The sequence below is a fragment of the Astatotilapia calliptera genome, chromosome 8 (assembly GCF_964374335.1).
Source record: "Astatotilapia calliptera chromosome 8, fAstCal68.1, whole genome shotgun sequence".
NCBI lineage: Eukaryota > Metazoa > Chordata > Actinopteri > Cichliformes > Cichlidae > Astatotilapia > Astatotilapia calliptera.
In genome coordinates, this window is record NC_137429.1 from 30,628,607 (window position 1) to 30,653,694 (window position 25,088).

Genomic DNA, 25,088 nt, shown 5'->3' on the forward strand with positions numbered 1-25,088 from the left:
ACCCTCCATAGTAATCCTGTGTTGATTACTGTATTACTAATTTAATGTGACTCTACATTGTGACGTTTATACGTTTTTTCTTGAGAAAGAAGAAAGAAAACAGAAAGAAAGAACAGGCATTGCATAGAGATTTATCGGTTATTTCCAAGTAGATAAACTCTTTATTTTGTCTTTACTTGAAACTGCAGTCGTCCGCCTACATTTACAGTATTCATGAAATGCAGTGTTGGGTAAGTTACTTTAAATTAGTAACTTAGTTACATTACTAGTTACTTCTCTCAAAAGTAACTCAGTTACTTCAAGTTACTCGTTACTTTCAGAGTAACTAGTTACTAGGGAAAGTAACTTTGGTTTTACTCAGAATTCTCTTGTTAATGTGTTGCTTCCGTAACTGGATACTCAGCCAGATTGCCAGTCTTCTAGCTTGCTTACTTGCCACAAGTGCACTGTGCCACCTACCAATAGAAAGGAAAAAATAATGTGCACACTTCCACGAGAGAAATCCCACACCTGATTCTATCCTAGCCTGCTTTTTACATCCAACACAAAAACTGCAGTCGTGGTGCTTTCGATTGTACTCAGAACTCGGAAATTCTGCCTTCTGAATAGGAAGATGTAGGTAACACCAGACTGCAGATGAGCTGCATACAGGGCTGGACTGGGACAGAAAATTGGCCCGGAGAATTTGACTAGAGACCGGCCCACCATTATAGGAAAAATCAAAAGCCTTTCCCTGTTAATGCCCTACCTGCCCCCTGGCAACACTTTGCTAGATCCGCCCCTGCACAGTTACCAGCTGTCAGCTACCTAAAAAAGGATCCTGGTGTTATTTGTCTCTCAGAAACAGTTCATAACTTCCCTTCAACTCATTCATGTCACCTAAAAGGTAAACCTGTTTCTCCATCACAGCTCTGATGATTCAGTAAGGACATCTCCTGGTTTCATCTTCATGTTTCCCTCTCACCACATATCCAAACCGACATCATGACCAGCAGCTTTACAGCTGTGGCTCCAGCAAACATCAGCTGATACTAGAAATTAATATTAAATAAATTCTAACAACAGCTGATCAAGCTTAAACGTGCTGCTGTTGTTTAGCGCGACATCCGCTGGTTTTCTCTTTCTGGCGCAAAGTGGGCGATAAACAAACAAGAGAGAAAAGCCGATCAGCTGATCATTGATCAGTTTCATGATTGAAGTAGAAACGGGAGAGAGGGGAGAGAATGAGAGAAGAAGAGGCAGCTGTGCAGCAAAGACACAGAATAACTCCAGCTTGGTGTCTGTTTCATTGTAGCTGAAGTCCAGGACAAACTGTTCCTTTTCACCTCAATAAGAAACGCGTAATATTTTCTCTGAATACGAGACGATTATGGGACGGTTGGCAACTCTAATATTTAACCTTATGAACAAAATAAAGTTCAACATCAGTAACATAGCACCACCCAGCTGTACAGAAACTCCGTCATGCTAGCTAGTACGCAGTACGAAAAAGTCAGCATAACGAAAATAAACTCCACCTAAACTTGGTTTATATCTGACCCAGATGGACTGCAGGTTATAACTTCTTACCTGAAGTTCAGTTCACCTGACACTCGGACCGGCGGCCGCTTCGGGTCTCTCCTCTTGCCTCCCCTTTCCTTCATCCACCTGCTGGCTTCCACCACTTGCTAATGTTATTGAATCTGTGCAAGCTCCGCGATAGCCACCACACGAAGTAACGAATAACGAGCCTATCTAAATCCCAGTAACGAGTAACGCGTTCCTTGTTTTGGCATAATAACTAGTTACCGAGCTCGTTACCACAATAATAACGTAGTTACTGTAACGCGTTACTTAATAACGCGTTAGTCCCAACACTGATGAAATGCCACCCAGACAGGATTCACCTGTTTTAATCAATATAACTTTTGAGGCAGTTTGCTTTGACTCCAACCTGGCAACCCAACTCAAGCCACCTGTTGACCTTTATTTTGTTTAGATATCTCTATTCTGCTGCAGTCCTCGGTTTACTAATAGCTGCATTTCCCAATTAAAGCCACAGCTGACAGTTCAGGCTTTACTTTGGAAGATCATAAGTTTATTTGCTCTGTAGCTTTTAATCATAATGTTCCTAGATACCAATTTAACGTCACACTCTATATTTAAGCTACTAAGGAAAGTACACAGAAACCTGCTCATCCCAGGAACCAGGCTGTGATGAGGTCCACTATGGGCAACTGTTGCGGAGAAATGGCAAAATTGAGAAAGAAAGATAACGAAAGATAAGAGAGACAACAAAATTAGAAAGACAACGCAGGAAATCCCACACCTTGCTTTCAAAAACACTCAGTCTGAACCTACACCACTCAGAGAAGAACACACACCTGAGGACTCCAAAACACAAACTTACAGTAACAATGTGGTGTATGCTGTACAGTGCAGTGAGGAATGCTCAGACCTCTACATCGGAGAAACCAAACAGCCACTTCACAAGCGCATGGCACAACAGAGAAGAGCCACCTCCACAGGACAAGACTCAGCAGTCCATCTGCATCTTAAGGATAAAGGTCACTCTTTCGAGGATGCCAATGTTCACATTTTGGACAGAGAGGACAGATGGTTTGAAAGAGGAGTGAAAGAAGCATCTATGTCCACTGTGAGCGACCATCTTTGAACAGAGGCGGGGTTTACGACACCAACTCTCTGCCATCTATAATCCAGTTTTGAGATCCCTCCACAGACGCCTTAACGCCCACTCACATCCTGGGCCATCTGATCTCAGGAATTCGCATGATAGGGTGGGGCCAGGTTTCACAATGAGCTCACCTGAAACCCTGGCTGATTGGGACCCACACCCAGTTTCACACCTTGGCTCATGTGATTAGGTAGAGGATCATCAGGGGGTCCTTTGTCCCTCTTTGGGGGGGAAACTCCCACTGGGTTTAAATCTGGGACTCTCCACCATTTGACCTTAGAACTGAAGAAGCTTCTCGGATGAGAGGTGAAACGTCTTCAAGCACCTTAGACTATGTTTAACTGTGTTATAGAGTCTGACAGCTGCCGGTAGCGCTCCTTCCTACACTGTAGGTGTAAAAGTCTACTGCTGAACGAGCTGCTCAGTGCTCGTACAGTCTCACGCAGGGAGGTGGGAGGTGTTGTCCATGATGGCTGTTAGCTTAGACAACATCCTCTCCTCCCCAACCCAGTGTTGCCAACTCCTCAGTAAGGAAAATCGCTATTGGTTGTCCTAAAAGTCGCTAGAAGTCGCTAAATGACGTCATCACCTAATTTGCATAATTGGTCATGCTAATCTAATTGTAACCTATGCTGTTGGAGAGAGAAATAACATCGTGGAAGAGACATAAAGTGAGTAAAAAACGTCCTAAATGCATTTAGAGTTCATTTAGAACTACAAATTAAATTTCTTTTAGCAATCATTGTTTTTTAATGTCACAATTCCAACCCTGGTCCTTTACCCGGGCTTGGACCGGCAAGTGACCCGAAATAGGCGCTCTGGTGGAGTTACTTTGTGTGTGTGTGTTTATAAGTAGTTTTAAACCTCGTGATCCACAAAACAGCATAAGAGTAAAAGAGTACAGGGAATGCAGAATTATTAGGCAAATGAGTATTTTGTCCACATCATCCTCTTCATGCATGTTGTCTTACTCCAAGCTGTATAGGCTCGAAAGCCTACTACCAATTAAGCATATTAGGTGATGTGCATCTCTGTAATGAGAAGGGGTGTGGTCTAATGACATCAACACCCTATATCAGGTGTGCATAATTATTAGGCAACGTCCTTTCCTTTGGCAAAATGGGTCAAAAGAAGGACTTGACAGGCTCAGAAAAGTCAAAAGTAGTGAGATATCTTGCAGAGGGATGCAGCAGTCTCAAAATTGCAAAGCTTCTGAAGCGTGATCATCGAACAATCAAGCGTTTCATTCAAAATAGTCAACAGGGTCGCAAGAAGCGTGTGGAAAAACCAAGGCGCCAAATAACTGCCCATGAACTGAGAAAAGTCTGCAGCTGCCAAGATGCCACTTGCCACCAGTTTGGCCATATTTCAGAGCTGCAACATCACTGGAGTGCCCAAAAGCACAAGGTGTGCAATACTCAGAGACATGGCCAAGGTAAGAAAGGCTGAAAGACGACCACCACTGAACAAGACACACAAGCTGAAACGTCAAGACTGGGCCAAGAAATATCTCAAGACTGGTTTTTCTAAGGTTTTATGGACTGATGAAATGAGAGTGAGTCTTGATGGGCCAGATGGATGGGCCCGTGGCTGGATTGGTAAAGGGCAGAGAGCTCCAGTCTGACTCAGACGCCAGCAAGGTGGAGGTGGAGTACTGGTTTGGGCTGGTATCATCAAAGATGAGCTTGTGGGGCCTTTTCGGGTTGAGGATGGAGTCAAGCTCAACTCCCAGTCCAACCCGTTCTCACTCCCAAAGCGTAACATTTTACGCTAGGTGACAAATCGTCACCATATTACGTTTTCGGCTACCCACCACGTTCCTAAATGACGACCTCGGAAAAAGAGGAAATATGAGAACCGTCTGGACTGAACCTACACATGTTCGCTCTTTTTCTTCAAATCGCTTAGAAACACGCTATTTAACATCATTAAAGTCCTGGTTAAGGTCAGGAATAAGGTTATGGACAGGGCTAGGGATAAGGTTAGGTTTAGGGCTGGAATACAGGGCTGGAACATCTACTACCGCGGGAGCGTCATTGCACTGGATTCCAGCCTTAACCCGCCGCGTACCATAAGAACGCCGAAGGTCTCCTTTCGCGTTCCTCAGGAACGCCGCGGGACGTGACAAAACGTCGACATGTTACGCCGCGGGAGTGAGAACGCTCTTCCCAGTCCTACTGCCAGTTTCTGGAAGACACCTTCTTCAAGCAGTGGTACAGGAAGAAGTCTGCATCCTTCAAGAAAAACATGATTTTCATGCAGGACAATGCTCCATCACACGCGTCCAAGTACTCCACAGCGTGGCTGGCAAGAAAGTGTATAAAAGAAGAAAAACTAATGACATGGCCACCTTGTTCACCTGATCTGAACCCCATTGAGAACCTGTGGTCCATCATCAAATGTGAGATTTACAAGGAGGGAAAACAGTACACCTCTCTGAACAGTGTCTGGGAGGCTGTGGTTGCTGCTGCACGCAATGTTGATGGTGAACAGATCAAAACACTGACAGAATCCATGGATGGCAGGCTTTTGAGTGTCCTTGCAAAGAAAGGTGGCTATATTGGTCGCTGATTTGGTTTTGTTTGGTTTTTGAATGTCAGAAATGTATATTTGTGAATGTGGAGATGTGATATTGGTTTCACTGGTAAAAATAAATAATTGAAATGGGTATATATTTGTTTTTTGTTAAGTTGCCTAATAATTATGCACAGTAATAGTCACCTGCACACACAGATATCCCCCTAAAATAGCTAAAACTGAAAACAAACTAAGAACTACTTCCAAAAACATTCAGCTTTGATATTAATGAGTTTTTTGGGTTCATTGAGAACATGGTTGTTGTTCAATAATAAAATTATTCCTCAAAAATACAACTTGCCTAATAATTCTGCACTCCCTGTAGTCGTGTGTCTTTGGCACTTCAGCAATAAAGCTGTGTTTTTGAGTCGAGCTCTGCCTGACGAGTCTGCATGTTGGGTCTCCTTCACCCTTTGCCTCATGACAGGTTTTTATGTGGTCCAGTGATACTTTGGCCAACGGTCAGGTCAGTGATCACAGTTTCATCTTTGTTATGTAAATACTCATTTCTCTCTGTTGTCTTACAGTATGAATATTGTGGTAATGGTAACCTGAAAGAAACCAGTAAGTGTTCCTTTGCCACAAGGAGTCGCCATGGCCAGAAAGCTTCACATCTTTGACTGGACAGCGTTTTACGCCACATGCTCCTGGTGACACAGCACCAATCAGGATTTCATAATGACTGAGTGAAAATAGGCTTTAAGCTTTTTAAAGGGTCTCAACATCTCTGTACATGTTTTAATGCTAAATGACATTTAATATGTGTCGTGTTGATGGGTTTGAGGGAAGGTAATGTGCACGCATAACTTGCTTCTCCGGTGAGGGTTAAGTGTATCCTGCGGCATAAAAGTGGGCACCACTGGCTTATCCTCATCAACATGAAGAAATGCAGCTTCTGATAGGTGGGAGAATAAAGTACAACGGAGCTTGATTTAAGTAGGAAATAAAGAATGAGAAGCAAAGCAAGCAAACACATGTGCGAAATCAGCTAAAGGCATTAAACTCAGTGAATTCTAATTACATTGCATCCTGTTGTTGAATGAATCACATATTCTACAATAACAAATAGAAAATGATTTTAATGTAACCAGTAGCCTGATACAGGTTTGATGTTACTTGGTGATTTGAAAGTGTCAGAATAGGAAAGAAAAAGGTTCGGCTCTTCTGCCCTCTGCTCTTCTTCCCTTTTCGATCTTGAGCGATCGTGGCTCAAGAGTTGGGAGTTCGCCTTGTAATCGGAAGGTTGCCGGTTCGAGCCCCTGCTTGGACAGTCTCGGTCATTGTGTCCTTGGGCAAGACACTTCACCCGTTGCCTACTGGTGGTGGTCAGAGGGCCCGGTGGCGCCAGTGTCCGGCAGCCTCGCCTCTGTCAGTGCGCCTCAGGGTGGCTGTGGCTGCAATGTAGCTGCCATCACCAGTGTGTGAATGTGTGTGTGAATGGGTGGATGACTGGATATGTAAAGCTCTTTGGGGTCCTTAGGGACGAGTAAAGCGCTATATAAATACAGGCCATTTACCATTTTTCTGGGAGGCAGAGCGTACAGCCCGGGGAGGTGTGAGAAGCCAGATCGGGCACCCTCCTTCCGGCTCTCCTCTCTGCTCTCTCCTGTCTTATCTCATTTACTTGTCTTACTTCTTACGTCTAGTGATAATGGCCTAAACACCCGATGAATCCAACATCCACTACTGACGATGTGTCCCAAATTTTAATATGATAATTTAGATCAGATCTCTAATCCCTAAACCTAATCAAGGAAAAATGGCAGATTAGCCTGGGTAAAAGAACGAAGGTTGAGGCACAAAACGATGTGTGCTGCTGGAAAAGTTTCTCTGCTGCTTTTCCTCATAACAGCCATCCCTCAAGAGTTTTTCATTTAAAGCAATGCATTGTCAGGGATCCTAACAGCTAGTCCTTTACTGAATCAGAACTCTGGAGTGATCCAGTGACCGCTGCGACAGGGCAGCTGACAATCAGGGAAAGACCAGATGACAGCCTGGAAAGACTGCTGACAGGAGGGAATAGACCCTAATGGGGCTGGTGTGGGTTAGTGCCTCATACCAGCAGGACCCAGCGCTTTTTAGTGTACTTGGGTACACCCATTATTACTACACAGGGCTGGACTGGGACAAAAAATCGGCCCGGGCATTTTGACTAGAGACCGGCCCCCCAGGTATTATAGGAAAAACCATAAAGCCTTTGAATGAAAACAAACACTGTTGTGACAGTGATGTACAGTCTTGTTGGTATATATGTATGATTTCTATATGTTGTACATCAGATAAAAACTTTGGTTGTAAGATTCAGATAATTATTTAATAACAGAGAGACATTTTAAATGAGAATAACAAAGAAAAGTATTTCTTTGTGCCCCCCCTCTCCCTGTTAATGCCCTACCTGCCCCCCTGGCAAAACTTTGCTAGACCCGCCCCTGCACAGTTACCAGCTGTCAGCTACGTAAAAAAAGGATCCTGGTGTTATTTGTCTCTCAGAAACAGTTCATAACTTTAACTCATTCATGTCACCTAAAAGGTAAACCTGTTTCTCCATCACAGCTCTGATGGTACAAGATGGCGCTGGAGTGACGGCAGCCTTTCCAAGTAGCTCTGCAACACCGCACCTTTTTTGTTAACTTTAACTTTTTAGACTAGGCTTTTCAAACTTTTTTTCACCTTCCACTACTTATACCTCTTAGATATAGCGATACAAGATGGATAATGCACTTTTCAAAACTTCTGGAACCAGCTCCTTCATCTATTCGAGAGTGGAGCTGCTGGCACTAAAAACAAAGGGACAGACCGGCATGCGACACAACATCCCGGCCGAGCTAAAGAGGAGCTACAGAGGCTGCAAAGCTGGAGCGAGGAGAGCGGATCACCGGAGGCGATTCAAACCATCAATCCCGACAGTGATCATGGGCAACGTGAACTCGTTACAGAATAAGATTGACGAACTGTGCGCTCTGAACAACCACAGACTATACCGTGAGTGCAGCTTGTTTATCTTCACGGAGACGTGGCTAACCGAGCTAACGCCGCAGGCTAACGTAGACCTATGTGGTTTCACATCCGTGAGAGCCGATAGGGACACGCAGGCCAGCGGAAAAAGCAGAGGTGGGGGACTCATTGTCTACGTTAACAACAGATACTGTAACCCTGGACACGTCTCCGTTAAAGTTTCGGTATGCCGTCCGGACCTGGAGCTGCTAGCTGTTAGCTTGCGGCCATATTATCTACCTCGGGAGTTCAGTCATGTGATCTGTGTGTGTGTTTACATCCCTCCGAGGGCCGACGCAACAGCTGCCTGTGAGAAAATACACACAGTCACAGCAAGACTTCAGACACAAAACCCCGAGGCTTTCATTATTATATCTGGAGACTTTAACCATGCCACACTGGACTCTACTCTGGCTGCTTTTCACCAGTTTGTGAATTGTCCCACAAGGAGCAACAGGACAATTGACCTACTGTATGCTAATGTGAGAGATGCATACAGAGCCACCCCCCTCCCCCCACTAGGGAAGTCAGACCACAACCTGGTTTACCTACAGCCACAATACACACTCCTCGTCCAAAGGCAGCCGGTCACAACGCGCTCCATCCGGAGATGGACCCCAGAAAAGGAGGATGCTCTGAGGGACTGCTATGACACCACAGACTGGGATGTGCTCCTGAGCCCACATGGTGAGGACATAGAGGGGGCGACACACTGTCTTACAGACTACCTCAACTTTTGTGTGGACACAGTCGCCCCTGCTAAGACGGTACGGTGTTATCCTAATAACAAACCGTGGGTAACACAGGAAGTCAAAGCTGTCCTCAACATGAAGAAGAAGGCTTTCAGGAGCAAAGTGAAGGAGGAGATGAAAGCAGCACAGCGGGAGGTGAAACGCTGCCTGAGGGAAGCAAAGGACACCTACAGGAGGAAGGTGGAGCAGAAGTTGGAGAGGAACAATATGAGGGAGGTCTGGAATGGTGTGAAAACCATCACAGGCCACAACACCAAGAAAAGCACAGTGGGGGGGACTGTGGAGAAGGCAAACGAACTCAACAACTTCTTCAACAGGTTTGACCAGCCCAAAACCCCCCCACCCTCACCTTCACTACAGAGTCCAATCCCCACTCTCCTACCTCCCTCGCTTCCCCCCCCTTCCTGACACCATGACACCCCCCTCCTCCAATCCCTCTCTCAGCAGCAAGACATCTCCCCCCCTCCCCTCCTCCCAAACATCTCCCAGTGTCACAGTGGATCAGGTCAGGAGGCAACTGAGGAAGCTTCGCCCCAGAAAGGCAGCAGGCCCAGACAAGGTGTGTCCTAGGATGCTTAAGGCGTGTGCTGCTGAACTTGGGGAGCCGCTACAACGAGTCTTCAACCTCAGTCTGTGACTGGGGAGAGTGCCCGCCCTATGGAAGACATCCTGCATCGTCCCGGTCCCCAAAAGGAACCGGCCCAATGAGCTGAATGACTTCCGACCGGTGGCACTGACGTCACATCTTATGAAGACTCTAGAGCGGCTCTTCCTCAACCTCCTCCGACCACAGGTACAACATGCCCAGGACCCACTACAGTTTGCCTACAAGGCGGGTGTCGGAGTGGAGGATGCCATCCTGTACCTCCTACACAGAGCCCACTCACACCTGGGTGGGGGAAAAGGCACGGTCAGGATCCTGTTTCTTGACTTTTCCACTGCCTTTAATACCATCCGGCCCTGTATGCTTCAGGAAAAACTGAACAGGATGGAGGTGGACCCCTGCCTGGTGGCTTGGATCTCCGACTACCTCACCGACAGACCACAGTACGTCAGGCTGAAGGACATCACGTCTGACACTGTGGTCAGCAGCACAGGAGCACCACAGGGAACTGTGCTGTCCCCTCTTCTCTTCACCCTGTACACCTCTGACTTCTGCTACAACTCTGAATTATGCCATATTCAGAAGTTTGCAGATGACACGGCCATCATGGGGTGTATCTGGGATGATCAGGAAGAGGAGTACAGAAGTCTGGTGAGGAACTTTGTCGCATGGAGTCACACAAACCACCTGCAACTCAACACCTCAAAGACTAAGGAACTGGTTGTGGACTTCGGGAGGTCCAGAGAAGGTCCACTGCCGGTTCAGATAGAGGGGGTGGAGGTGGTCAACAAGTACAAGTACCTCGGGCTGTGGGTGGACAATAAACTGGACTGGTCATGCAACACAGAGCACCTGTATAAAAAAGCCCAAAGCCGACTGTACTTCCTCAGGAGGCTGAGGTCTTTTAACATCTGCAGGAAGCTCCTGAGGATGTTTTACCAGTCGGTGGTTGCTGGAGTACTTTTCTATGCTGTGGTGTGCTGGGGGAGCAGCACAGCAAAGAAGGACTCATCCAGGCTGGAGAAACTGATCAGGAGGGCTAGCTCTGTGGTCGGCATGAAGCTGGACACTCTGGTGACAGTGGCAGAGAAAAGGACACTAAAGAAACTGATGGACATTATGAACAATGCTGGGCATCCTCTGCACACGGCCATTAACAACCAGAAGAGTCTGTTCAGTGACAGGTTGCTTCTCCCCAAGACAAGAACTAACAGACTTAAAAACTCCTTTGTCCCACACGCCATCAGACTGTTTAACTCCTCTCTGGAGGGGAGAGGGAGGGGAGACAGGGGGACAAAGGAGGGGGGAACAACTAAGCTGTAGTGCCTCTTCACCTCACTGTACAATACCTTGTGCAATACTTTTTGTAAATAGTCAACAGTGCAATAGACTCAATACTTGAAATGTGCAATTCACTTGTATTTTTATTTTTTATTCCTATTTATTCTATTTATCCCCTTTGTATATTTTATTTATATTGTCTCTGTATTTATATATATGTGTGTGTGTATAACTCTGTAACTTCTGTCGGTGCTGTGCTTTTTTGGAAATCGAATTTCCCATAGGAACCCACCCGAGGGATTAATAAAGTTCTATCTTATCTTATCTTATCTTATCTTAGTACGCAGTACGAAAAAGTCAGAATAACGAAAATAAACTCCACCTAAACTTGGTTTATATCTGATCCAGATAGACTGCAGGTCAGAACTTCTTACCTGAAGTTCAGTTCACCTGACACTCGGACCAGCGGCCGCTTCAGGTCTCTGCTCCTCCTGCCTCCCCTTTCCTCCTCCACCTGCTGGCCTCCACCACTTGATAATGTTACTGAATCTGTGGGAGCTCCGTGATAGCCACCACACGAAGTAACGAATAACGAGCCTATTTAAATCCCAGTAACGAGTAACTCGTTCCTGGTTTTGGCATAATAACTAGTTACCGAGCTCGTTACCACAATAATAACGTTACTGTAACGCGTTACTTAATTAGTCCCTACACTGCTGATGACACAGATGAAAACACTACACAGGAAACAATTTAGTCAGCTGAAACATCCATGTTTGAGCTGGTTTCTGTTTCTGAACAAGAAACTGAAGCAAAGGAGATTCTGGCTTCATTTCATGGTTTGATCAAAGAGCTGAAACTGTATCACTATGTCGTGCTTTTGTATTTCTGGGGCAGTTTGAGTTCTTGTTGGCAGAGTCGTGACCACGTTTGAGAGGGAGAGTTTCAGGGATCAGTCTGAGTTATTATTTTACTGGTTCTGCATCACTTGTTGCAGTGATCTGATGGGTAAAATCTGAAAAACAGGAAACTCATCCAGTGAAATTACGTGGTTGGTGAGCCTGAGAAATATTTTGATGGCACAAAATATTCACACAGATTACTAAGGTCTGATGTGTAAAGGCCTTTAGAGTAAGAGTGGGCTTTCCAGTGTAGTTAGGGTTCCAGTTAAACAAGCAGGAGTTATGGTCAGGATTCATTTTATTGCAATGCAATGTAATGTAATGATGTGTGAGGACAGCTACAGCTCTCTTGGTTCCTATGTAGTTAACAAGACTAGGAGCTGCTGCATGCTCAGTTTTACAGGGTTACATCAGGCCTCTGTCTCTCTTACACAGTGCACACAGTGCACACACATGCTTGCACATGGCACTGATCTTATCTGAGCATGTTGTCACTTTTTGTCTCAACATGTTTCTCATTGATCGTCTCTCAGGTTATCAGGTTATCAGTCTGTCTGTTTTCCATCTTCCAAAACTGCAACAATTGCAAAATATGTTTTTGAGCTGATATTTACCAAAACATATTCATCACAAGTAGAAATAATCCCCCTGCATCATTCTTCATGTCCAGCTGAATGACTCTTCAGAATGGGTACTAGTGTTTACCTGAGTGCAAACACACACAAACACGTGTGCCTTCCATTAGTGTGATGTACAGGTGGAAGGAAGCCTTTCACTCTGTCATTTGGAGGAGAAAGTGTGCGTCTGTCTGTAAATAGGAACATGGATGGTGTGGTTGGCCAGGAGCACAGCACACCCTTCCCCAAACACACAAACACTGAGAAACAACGACGTTACCCACACATCAAAACCCCACAGAGGGTCTCCTGTGGACCGATCTGTTCAGTGCTGTGTCCGCTGTCTAAAACTGAACTAAAAATAGATGCAAAAAGTTTTAGACTAATTTCACAACTGGTATTCATATCCTGGAGCATGTTTCTAATTCTGCTGACAGCAGGAGGCGCCACATTCACCCATCCACACTGACAGCCTCTGTGTCAGCACTTCAAACAGCTCTCATTCACACAACAAGACTACTTGAAAGTCACACAGTGATACCACTATTAATGTTATTATTATTGTAGCACGTCCTCTGTGTCGGGTCGTCTGTTTCCCTCGTTCCACGTCAGGTCTCAGAGTTCTGCTCCTGTTCAGGTCCACGTGCCTCTCGCCATAGTTTTGATTGTTAGTTTGGGTCTTAGTTCAGTTTTCACCTTTATTTCTTGTTGCAACAAACTAATGTGTTCTCATAAACTTAGAATTAAAAATACATCGGAGCCAGCGCTGATTTGTGGATGACCCTTCACCAAAGAAGGGAAAACATGATGGAAAGATAAAATGTCACCAACATCTGGATGATATGACATGCCCCTCCTCCTTAAAGTGTCGTCATTATCAACAGGTCATGTGAGGACAAATGGGAGGTAATCAGATTCGAGGCATATTCTTTATATGAGTGTCCATTCTTACCGTGTGTGTGTGTGTGTGTGTGTGAGAAAGTGCAGCTAACGTGAAAAAGCAAAAGAATAGCCACTGAAGTGACACCACCTGTTTGTTTCTGTACACACACACACACACACACACACACACACACACACACACACACACACACACACACACACACACACAGAGTTTCACAGACCTCAAATTAATCAAGTTTGGCTCATTTTAGTTGTTGTGACCTGAGGCTATATTCAATACAACCATACAGGTTTTCATTCTCACTAATGAATGAAATGCTATTCGTTCCAAGGTGAGTCAAATGATAAAAAAATAAATAAAAAAACCTGCTGGATGCTGAGAAATAAATTATTCAGAGAGCTGTTAAATTGTCAATGCCAGCAGTGCTCTGGCAGAAGTCCTTTTGGTGCTTCTGCAGCTCTACAAAAACACCTCACAGAGAAAGTGCCTTAGTTTATCTCAATGCTGTTGGCTCAGCCACAGTGAAAGTTTATAATGAAAAGGAGATTCAAAGTAAACACTTAATATAAGTGAACTTCTTTAAACCCGGCGTGACTTCTCCGGGGAAAAGAAAGTTGCCCTTCAGCTCACCATTATTAATATGAAACAAACTAGTAGAGAAAGGTGGGATGGAAAGAGAATGAAGTCCCCCCCGACCTACCTGTCACTACACCTGAGAGAGGGCGGGGCATCCAGCCGAGGAGGCAAATGGAGAAATGAGGAACAGACCACGAAGGAACACTCGTGGTTGGTTTTGCTCTCACTCTGGTGGCGAGCAGAAGATCTGGCCTTAGGGGTCCAGAGTTCGAAATAACAGCAAGTAACACCGCCCGAACACTGAGGACCCACAAACTCGGTTCATCATTTTTGACTTTTTTTCTGCTCATTGTTTTAAAAGTATAAATTGAAGAGGACTCAGCTCTCCTTTGTTTCCCATTGGACGTGAATCCTCACCCTTAGACTGAGTTACGACTACACAAAGAGAGACATGGACCAAAGTTTTATTCAGTATGACCGAAGATAAGCCAGTTACTTCAGTAACTCAGCAGCAAAGTAATAACAGGTAAAACCAGTAGAACTCTCAGACTTCCACTGGGCTGAAACTTATCGCCATCTGGTGGCCGTAATATAGCCTACAGGTTTGAGACCTGTAGGCTTAATTTTACCAGGTTACAGTAACACTTTGTTATTTCTGTGGTGTAAAGAAGCAAAGGGTTGGAGCAGGGAACACCAGTTAGTCAGTAAGTTAATAAAAGCACACAACATTTTACTGCACATCAAAATAGCAGAACGTAGTGGCTGCGAGAGTTTAGGCTTTGATTAAATGAGGCCAATTACTGACCTTTGTTTTCCCTAAACAAAGCCTAAACAGAGCAACATTTAGCTAAAACTAACAGCACAGAGTCAAGGACAACTAAAGATGAACCTGACTCAGTGAAACATCCACCTTTTGCTTTTTGCTCCACACATTGCAGCCTTTATGTGACGATTTCATTTCACAGATTTAGGAAACAAGGAAATAATGTTGCCTACTCACGGTGAGATGTCGGCAAAGTGGACGTTTTTTCTCCAACCTGTGGATAAACAAAGAGACAAAGAGACATTTGAACAGTTTCACACCAAAGCTACAGAAATAAAAGAGTGATAACGAGCAACTGTTATGATGATTTCGAGATATTTTTATTCCTGAAATCTACAAAACTGAAAGCATGCGGCTGAATGAGCTGTGCTCGCTTCTATTGTATCCAAAGTTTATCAGCATATTCTCAGTAAAGAAACATTTTTGCCTGAACAATGAAATGTTTCTGTCCACAAAAGATGCCACACAGACAAAAATCCACATATACTGTAAAATACTTAAATAGAATAAATGATAGAAGCAATGAAGAACTGGACTGAAGCCCGGCCTTTATTCCCTCCCAAATATTCCACAATCAGCCATAAAGTTACTGCAAAGAAGAAACACAGTAACTCCTCCATGAAGTGACAGAGTGACGTCACACACACAAACATACACACACGCACACACACACGCACACACACACACACACACACACAAACATACACACACAAACATACACACACACACACACACACACACAAACATACACACACACAAAAACATACACACACACACACACGCACACACACACACACACACACACAAACATACACACACAAACATACACACACACAAACATACACACACACACACACACACACAAACATACACACACAAACATACACACACACAAACATACACACACACACACACACACAAACATACACACACAAACATACACACACACAAAAACATACACACACAAACATACACACACACACAAACATACACACACACAAACATACACACACACACACACACACAAACATACACACACAAACATACACACACACAAAAACATACACACACAAACATACACACACACACAAACATACACACACACACACACGCACACACACACACACACACACAAACATACACACACAAACATACACACACACAAACATACACACACAAACATACACACACACACACACACAAACATACACACACAAACATACACACACACACACACACACACACACAAACATACACACACACACAAACATACACACACAAACATACACACACACACAAACATACACACACAAACATACACACACACACACACGCACACACACAAACAAACATACACAAACATACACACACACACACACACACACAAACATACACACACACACAAACATACACACACAAACATACACAGATAATATGCCAAACTCTGTTTCCATGGTAACGATACAATGCAAATCAGAAAAACATCACTGACCCCACACACACTCCACCTGCAACAATCCATTGTGTGACAGTATGTTTGTTTCCCATAAAGCTGCTTAGAGCTGCAGGTCCTGGTGGCCTGGGCACCGGCTCCTCGTCCATGACAGGGAGATGCACAGTAAAGAGACTGCTGCTGAACCTGCACTCATCTCCTCAGGATCACATCAGCCTGGTGGATCTGCCTCTGCCATCTACAACTATGATATTTTAAAGGTGCCACTTTTCATTCCCCAAGCATTCCTTTCCAGCCCTTTTGTGTTTACATGCCACTGTTGCACGTCATTAACCCAGTCTGCTGCTGTTCTCCTGTTTGTGTCCCATCATTCCAAACAGTCACAGCAGAATGTATGAAAAGCCTAAACCAAGAAGAAACGGGCGAATGTGGGGAAATGCTGAAGTGTTCCAGTACTGTTTTCAATTTTATGGAGGGAGTTCATTTCTTATCACTGTGATGAATTATGCTGCAACCCTGGCCTGCAGCTGGCTCTGTGTCTGATTAGGCACCACTATATAAACCAGGGGTCTCACACTGAAACGAGCTGAGGGCTCTGCTGGCACTGTCGTCTCATTGGAGGACACTTTTATATTAAACCATCTAAAGAACCTATTTGAATATTGCACTCAACAACAACATCACTTCAGTCCTCTGTTCTAAGGAAACACCACCCGCCGATCAATTCTAGAGGAAAGCATCACCCTTCTTGGACGATCCCCCTGACCTCTGTGTCTGAGGAGAAACTTCTTTTTTCAGTTGGTTTCAAATAATTTTAAACTCATGTTTTTGCTCTATAAGCACAAATATGATTCCAAAACAGGTCGGGGACCTTTGCAGGTACAGTTGCATTGTGCTTTTAGATTTATTCTGTACTCGGAGGCTCGACTTCACCGTGGGAGGTCTTGTCAAGTCTTACTGACCAAACTGCTTAAAGCACTTTTCCTGTTGCAAACACATCTCTGTGGCCTTCAGCCTGCATTACACATTTAACCTCTACATAGTTTTTGAATATTGTAGTTTTGTCTTCGTTTATGAGTCAGATAGGTGAACTACAGCCTGGACGCTGTCTGAGCCTCCGTCATGGCTTTTTAGTCAGGAGCATTAAAAGCCTGAGCTTTATATGAAGGCATTCACATGTTTACACCCTCCTCCTATTGGGCACTCTGATCGAGTGAAGAACAACATTTTCCACTTAACCAATTAAAAAGGAGAAAGAACCTGCATCAGGTGACATTTTAAAGACACAGACCCTGGTCTGTAGGCAGGCCCGTCACTGACATGAGTTCATATTCAAGAACCCGGCTGCTTCACTTGTTGTATCTTCAGGTAAGTAAATGTTATGGGTTTGGTTTTACAGTCCATGGAACAGGGCACCAACTTTAAAGGTGGACTCGTCAAACACCGACACATGACAGACTGAGAAACTGCTGAACTCCAGACATGAACAGTGAAACTCCTCAGTAAACAGCTGCAGTGTGTGTCAGTGTGGGAAATCCTCCACACACACGTGGCCTCTGTCACAGTGGGATTTATTGAAATACTGCACACTACAAGACTGTGTGTGTGTGTGTGTGTGTGTGTGTGTGTGTGTGTGTGTGTGTGTGTGTGTGTGTGTGTGTGTGTGTGTGTGTGTGTTGAGTGTATGTTACAACAACTTGTGTATTCTCAAAGGTTACACAATTCCTTTCTGCCCCTGAATGATTTTCACTGATTTCCCCACATCTCCCAGTGGGTCCCAGTATGTGGCTGCCCACCTCCTGAACCTGGTCCTGCCTGAGGTCTCTTTCTGTAAAAAGGGAGTTCTTCCCTCCCATTGTCACCAGCTCACAGGGCTCTGTTACAGAAAAATGTGAAATAATAATAATAAAAAAACTACTACTAGATACAGGTGCAGACTGAAGTAAAGGTTCTTTGGTTGGAGCTGGAAAACATTACTATACCTGGATTAGGGAGCAGTTGTGGCGACATCACCTGACATACACCATAGGGACATTTTTATGGTTGCTTGAGGTGTTCATGAAAAAGCTTCAGTTGTGTGATCACGTAACAGTTCAGTTTGAGAGGAGTGTAAAACAGAGGACAACGTCCCAATAGAGCCCTCAGATTGAAAACTTCACTCATGGATGTGGGAATCCAATCCAGTGGGATTGGCATTGAGCAGGCTAAATAAGGATGGATTGTATGCCTCCAGCCTAATTGTTTGTTAGCCCACTGTGGAGTGGATCCACCAACTAAATTTAAAATGACAGACCCCCCACTAAACACACATACAGGTACACACACTTCTGTCTGCTATCTTCTACTTTCACATTTCGTATTTTATGTCTGTCACATAAGAAACAAAAGCTTCTCATTTGAGGAAGCTAAAGTAACCTGTGCATAGTTCTGCATCACCCCCACACCTACACCCTACAACTGCTGAGGTTGTGCTGGCAAACTCAGTTTTATTTAGTTTTTTACACACGTTTTACACTATTGAGTGTGCTCCAGCCACCGCTCTGCTATCCGAACCTCTCACGCCTCCTCTGGGTCCTGGAGCTGCTTTGATAGGGGACAGATGGTTAGAGTAATGACCCCATCGCTCCTCTGCTGCTGAGAAACAGACCACACCCACCACAAAATGTTAACACAGATTTATATGTATTTTCATGCTGAGGGCGATCTCAGTGCTGTGTTTATTTCTGACATGACAGCTACACTTCTGACTTCTGAAACCTCAAACTGGACCTCAGACTTTGGAGTGGCTGAATCCTTGAATCGATCCCTTTCAGTTATGTCTCTCTGTCTGTTGTCAGCACATGTAGGGACAGTGCACAGCGACCCTTCGACCATCCCATCAGTGTGTTGGACCACCAGGTAAATGGCGGGCATGCCAGATTACCAGTCCAGCCCTGTGCAGCAGTGAGCTGAATACGTTAGTTTCATTCCATCAGCCTTAAAACGTTGACCTTCACCCAAAGATCAAGCACTCCTAAGAATCAGTCTTTCCAAAAAGACTCACTAACTGAACAAAATGACTCTTTTTCAACTTAATTCACCACTTGCCCACCTTCAAATGATCTCTGTCCCTCTCTGTGTTTTGCTCCTTCACACGGATGTGATTGCTTTTAGTACCTTCTCTTTACTCTCATCTTCCCCTGGTTAATCCCTCAGTCAAGGCCACCCATCTCTCCTTTAAGGCTTTCAAGTCTTAACAAGCCAATTAGGAGACTTGATTTTTTTCTTGCATCCACCCGGCCACAACACCTCGCTTTCTCTTTTTCAATCTTCTTTTTTAGCCCAGTCTTTAGTCTATTTTCACGATGATTGTTTAGAATTCCCTCCACTCTTCAACAGTAATTCCTCCAATCTTCTTTCCTTGTGTTCTTTTACCTTCACATAGTCTTCAAACATTGGCCTTCTTTGTATTACTGCAGAGCATGTTTATTTGTTTTAATGACGAGGATTAAAGAAAATGAAAAGTTATTCTTTCCACGGAAGATGGTCAGCATTTTATAATAATGCTTGAGCTAAAATGTCTTAAAAGGCACAAAAAACAACAGTTCAAGTAATATAAACTGACTGACCTCTACATATTCATCCACCCAAGTTCTTCATGTCCTGCTTAGTGTTAAAGAGAGGTACAATATTATCCCAAATGTCACTGGACAAGCAGTGTACACCCTGAATGGCTGTCAGACCAACACATGGCTTACACGGAGCCTACATAGGTACCTGTGCTGCATCCACACATACGAGGGTTTTTTCATTATTCTGTAAATATCTTGACCAAATGACAGAAATGGTTTTAGTGGAGCCATCGCTGTCAACAAGCAATTCTTAAGAAAGGAAAACAGGAAGAAAAGGGCGAGGTATGCTGAATTATACAACTGCTGGACTGGAAATCAGTGGCAGCAGGGCTGATGGAGTGATAAATTCAAGTTTCAATGGTTTTGGGCTGCAGTGGTGTTAGAGATCTTGTCAAAACTGATGCAACGAGCACAAAAAAGTTCTGTCAAATTTTAATGGTGTACTTGAAACATCTGCTAGTGTAATAAAGGATAACAGAATAGGAAAAACACACCATCAGCCATGAGTTGGCCTCCCTAGACCTCAAAATTGGCACAAAACACATAATGAAACCTGACAAACACATGTTTTGTAATTAAACAAAATGAATCAAATCAAAACAATTCTCATTGAGTTCAGTGACAGCAACAGGGACAATTTTATGACTAGAATTACTGAAACAGTGTTACCTTGATAAAGAACTGAGCAAAAAGCAGTGAAAGAAGAGCTTCTTGAAGCTCCTTCAAACAGGACTATTCCTGAAGAGACAAAAAGCCAAGGTGGAACCATCACATTCCACAGTTACTTGTACAAACCCTGTTGTTGGATCAACTAATTTTTTCTTATTTCCACTATCCTTATTGTTCAGTCTTAAGTAACACCTTATTGCAATGGGAATCTGACACCGACTATGACTTAGACAGTTACTTTGTTTAACCAAGACTCAGTTGAATTCAGGGGAGATGTCCTGTATCTGGGAAGATTCTGTATGGTTCCCGTTTGTCATGTGGTAAACTCTCCAGCGATCAAACAGATGGAATGTCGGTTGTTATTAAATTACAGAAGTTTAAAACGTTTCTATAATATCTATGAGATAGTAACAGTGAAAAAGTAAGAGATGATTTAACTATATTTGTTTGGACGGGTGAATAATGTCCCTCACACAGAGGCTCTCACTTGTTACTAAAGACATAAAAGACAAACATCTCATTCCCTGCAGTGCTGGCAGAATCCAATGAAAGAAATCAGCCATGCAGACTCACACACACGCACACACAGAGACACACACGCACACACACACAACCCCGTTCAGCTATCTTAGTGAGGACCTTCATTGACATAATGCTTTCCCTAGCCCTTTACCCTAACCATTAAAAACGAATGCCTAACACTAAACCTAACCATAACCTAATTGTAACCCTGACACTAAAACCACATTTTGAGCCTTTAAATATCTTCAAATTTGTGAGCACCGGGTTGTGTGTCCTCACAAATGACTGTTGGTTCTCACAAGTATAGTAGAATGCAGATTTCGGTCCTCACAAAGATAGCTAGACAGGAACAGACACACACATGCACACACACACACACACACACACACAGACACCCACCCACACACACACACACACACACACACACACACACACACACACACACACACACACACACTGCAGTCAGCTTCAGCAGGTTCATATACTAATTAGTGTGTGGTTGTTGCCAGAGCAGCAGTGGGCTGAAAATGAGACAAATCACTCCAAAGTAATCGTGACAGGCTCTTGGTGCCATTCATTAGAAATAGTGATGCGTCGGTCGCGAACGAAACGGCTCTTAGAGCCGGATCTTTGACATGAACGACTCGAGTCTTTATCGCGAGCCGTGGGGGACTTTGTTCTTTCTCTCACCCTCTCTCTCGCACTTTCTTCCGCTTCACTCCGCACGCGAGCCTTGGCTGGAGCAGCATCTAATAACCAACTCGCAAAATAAAACAAAAATAAAAACAAACCAACAAACGCGAAAACACCAGACATCATGATACAGACTTATAATTTGCACCGATATTTTTTCGAAATTCTATACACGAAAAGTGAGGGAGAGCCCTCGGTGCGCCTGCTCGCTGCTGAAGTCAAAGTAAACTTTATTGTCATCTCCGCTACAGACAGTCCAGCATATAGAGAGACGAGACGATGAGGCTCCAGTTACAGCAGTGCAAGTTAACAAACAATAAATATAAGAGGAGTAAGAAAATAAATATACACTTTAGGACTCGGGGTAAAGGATCAATAACAATTTAAAATGTATAATTTACAGTTTGATGATTTAAAGTCTCTCACACAACCCGTCGATAGGGGAGGCGAGCCGGCTGCTTCCAAATAGAGCACATTTCATTCATAATGTTGTAAATCCAAGCCCATTATGGATTCATGATTTGAATCCAGAAATAAACCAGAGACAAAGTGAATCTGTGAACTAAGGTGTAGGTCTGTTAGGCTATGTTGTGGTGATCCTCGGGTTGGAGGATTTGTGTTCATACTGGAGTGCAAAACTAAAACCAATGGAAGATGGACAAGAAAAGTTCAAAGCCATCAGGTGCTCAGTTTAGAAAAAAGAGAAAAGAAGAGGAGGAGAAACGAGCAACAGATGCAGGTAAGCAGACGTGTGATTGGATAATGGCAGGTCATCCTGAAACGATCAGAGTCAGAATACTTTATTAATCCCTGAGGAAATTATGTGGGTTACAGTTGCTCCAAGAAGAAATGGTAAAAATAGTAACAGTAACAGACTAAACTGCAAACATTATGTTACAGATTTTAATATTAATTAGTCATTGTCAATTGTTGATTTGTTCCTCATTGTATGATGAATTATGATGGCTGTTTGGTAGCTGTTTGCATACTATGCATACTCTCTCTCTCTTCATATGTGTGTGTTTCTCTGGTGAAATTCAGAGATGGTCCCGACAACAGTTTTGTGTTAATGTACAATCCTTAATATGTTTTATGGGGGGGTAGGAATGCGTGCTTGTGTCCACTTTGTAATATTCTGCCATCTTGTGGTGACAGCTGGATACTGTCGCTGCAAGCTTACTTTTCTTACCGAGCATTGAGTCATGGTTGTGGTTACAAGCTGTTATCAAAGACTGAGGATTAGCAAACAAAGGACAAAGCAGCAATTTTTGGATGTTTGCACATACACACTGTGGATAATCTTTGACTGAAGACCTGCTACCTGTGGGTCTGTCAGCTGTGAAGACATCTGCTATAGGTGAGGACTGGGAATCAGTTGAAGGCAAGGGTGCTTCAAAGCTTCCTGTAGGTCAGCTTCCACTGACCTGAGATCACTCATAATGTGACCTACACTATTGTACATATGTGCAGAGAAGTGTAAAACTGTAATTAACAAAATGATTCGCCGTTTCCAGTGTTGGTCAAGTTACTTGAAAAAAGTAATCAGTAACTAATTACTGATTACTTCCCCAAAAAAGTAATCCCGTTACTTTACTGATTACTTATTTTCAAAAGTAATTAATTACTTAGTTACTTAGTTACTTTTTAAAAACACGATTTACAACCTGAAGAGGTGATAAAGCGATAGATCTTTCAGCCCAATTCTACTTTTTCTACATAATCCATCATACAAAATGTAATCAAATGGAAAAGTCTCTTTTTTTAACTTGTTTTATTAGTTTTAATCTTTTAACTTTATGCATCAAGCAAAAATGTAATTATATGCAACATTCTCTGACTTGAATAAATTAGTTTAACATTTAAACCTATTTTCTGCACATTCCAGCACATAAAATAAAATATTTTGTGTGTTTACACTCAGTTTTTCAAATAGATGCAAGTAAAACACAGCAGAAAATAAAGTCAAAGACTCAGCGGTCCTGTTGCTCTATTTTCACCTGTAAAGCAGGAGTTGGGTAGGCGGAGGGTTACCCTGGTGCAGGTGTGCCGCGGTCAGTTGCGCATTACGTCGTAGCTACTCGGTGCTTGCTCGGAAGTTTAGGGGTTTTCTCGCTGTAAAAAGAAGTTTTCTTCCCACGCACAGCGGACACTAATGTTTTTGTCACTTTTTATGGAATCAAACTCAAAGTAAGGTCAGTGCTTCCACGCTTTAAACGCTGCACGCTCATACTCTCTCCCACAATCGATATGTGATCCATTGCTGATCTGCACACAGCTGTTGTCACTAACGTCGCACTCGCTTACGTCACTGTCATGAGACATTCTCGCAAAAAATCACGGTTTTAGTAACGCAGTAACGCAGCGTTCCTACGGGAAAGTAACGGTAATCGAATTACCGTTTTTGCAATAGTAATCGCTTACTTTACTCGTTACTTGAAAAAAGTAATCAGATTACAGTAACGCGTTACTGCCCATCTCTGGCCGTTTCTCCTTTTAAGCAGTGAAGGCTAAAGGGTAAAAAAAATAGCTGAAAAACAAACAAACTGAGTTGTAATCTTTATTTATGAGGTACAAAATCAACTTGATCAACAAGTGTATGTCATGGCACTGGGTCTGTGAAATAGTGTTTATGTATTTAGTGGTATTCTAAGTTTAGTTATTTTCTGCTTGTGTTATAGTTCCTAGTAGCTAGGTTTCTGTTACTGTGCCTTCCCTGTGTTCCACGTTTCATGTCCAGTCACCCATGTCTACTCTTCATGTTCACTTATCTTCTGTGTCCGTTTGTTTGCATGTCCGTTTCTTCCCCGGTCGACGTGACAAGCCCGCATCTTGGTGTGTATCTAATGTTTCCTGTTTTATTTTGATAGTTCCTTGCTCTGTGTTCAGTGTGTTCAGTTTTGCTTCCATATTTCCCTCCTGTTTCCATCCCCCTCATTATCCTCTGCGTATTTAGTCATCTGTCTTCCTCTGACTCTTGTTGCGTCATCCCATGTTGCTGTGTGTAGTTTTCCATGTTCCTGGTTTCCATAGCTCCTAGGCCGTGCTGTTCGTGGACATGGCTGAAGGCACATGGGAGGCTTGGCAGGCAGCTGTCATGCAGGACCAGATGGCACAGGACCAGGCAGCGCGACAGCCTCTGGCAGAGATGCGGTGGAGGCATGGCAGACGTGGACGGTTGAGCTGGTGGTTGAATTGGTGGTTGCCGGACAGACTCTCCAGATTCCCCAGTGAAGACAAACAATGGATCTCCAGAGCCCTCAGCGGACACAGGCGGCTGGAGTGAAGCAGGCTGAAGCTGTGCAGGGCACACAGCCAACTCTGGATACTGCAGCTGAGACTGCACAGGCCAGGCAGTCAGTGCAGTCCATCAGCGTGCATGTCATTGCATCATTCTGTCATGTTTAGTGGTGTGTGGCAGGCAGGATGAGGACCCACA

General features: G+C 43.8%; 1 protein-coding gene across 4 annotated transcripts in view; it reads right to left on the reverse strand.

The window, feature by feature from the left end:
* Nucleotides 1–25,088, reverse strand: part of rbfox3a (RNA binding fox-1 homolog 3a) — a 598,584-nt gene that overhangs the window by 439,156 nt on the left and 134,340 nt on the right. For all 4 annotated transcript variants that reach the window (XM_080305712.1, XM_080305714.1, XM_080305711.1 and 1 more), the window contains exon 2: nucleotides 14,882–14,918. The gene's annotated coding sequence lies outside the window, so the exon portion shown is untranslated. The remainder of the gene's footprint in view (nucleotides 1–14,881; nucleotides 14,919–25,088) is intronic.